We start from the raw sequence: 706 nt of genomic DNA, 5'->3' as shown, positions 1-706 counted from the left end.
TAAGAAAACTAACGAACGTAAATCTATAGATATAATTATTAAACAAAATCAATCATATACGATATTAGATACTTGCATCCTCTTCGCAAATTTTATCATTCTTATCACTGTCTATTGCCTTTAGCATGTTCTCCGAGTGAGTTGCCAAAGGTAGATTAAAACACATTGCCAACCAAGGTGCATGAGCCGTGTCAGACTAAACCGTGGCGGTCATTTCTATAACGTGTTAGCTTGGCATTCATTTCCATAAGATGGCTTTTGTATGTTAGTTTGCATTCTCGACTCTGGATAGTAAATGCCAGGATGAATGATTAAAGAGAGGATAAATTAATGGAAGGATAAATGGATAAAAAGAGGATAAAACTCCATTTCATTTTTAGTTTCAAGAGGATAAATGTAAGTGAGGATACTTGTCTTGTATGTATCTTACACATAATAACAGCATATTTTTCTTGTTTACCCTTTAGGCAGTAAAGAACACATGGACATCTAAACCAGTGTCCTGGAAATCCTCTTTTCCAGGCAGGATCAGCATTTCTTTTTAGTCTCAATAAAAGAAATTGTGATTATGGTTTCCTTAATTTATTCCCAGTGCTTCACAGTTTTCCAATGCGACCCAGAATCACAATAACAATTAGCGATGTAAGTAAAGGTGTATGCATACTGATTTGTATATGAAAAAGAGAGAAAAAAATATATATATATA

The 706-nt window shown here is 33.6% G+C and overlaps 1 long non-coding RNA gene across 1 annotated transcript in view; it reads left to right on the top strand.

The window, feature by feature from the left end:
* The window catches only part of LOC119588017, a 1,349-nt gene extending 780 nt beyond the window's left edge, over positions 1-569 (top strand). The window contains exon 3 of the long non-coding RNA XR_005230047.1: positions 468-569. This is a non-coding gene — a long non-coding RNA (uncharacterized LOC119588017). The remainder of the gene's footprint in view (positions 1-467) is intronic.
* The last annotated feature ends 137 nt before the right edge of the window (positions 570-706 follow it).

The sequence above is a fragment of the Penaeus monodon genome, chromosome 23, assembly GCF_015228065.2.
Source record: "Penaeus monodon isolate SGIC_2016 chromosome 23, NSTDA_Pmon_1, whole genome shotgun sequence".
Classification (NCBI taxonomy): Eukaryota; Metazoa; Arthropoda; class Malacostraca; order Decapoda; family Penaeidae; genus Penaeus; species Penaeus monodon.
This window is presented reverse-complemented; position numbering and strand designations above follow the sequence as displayed.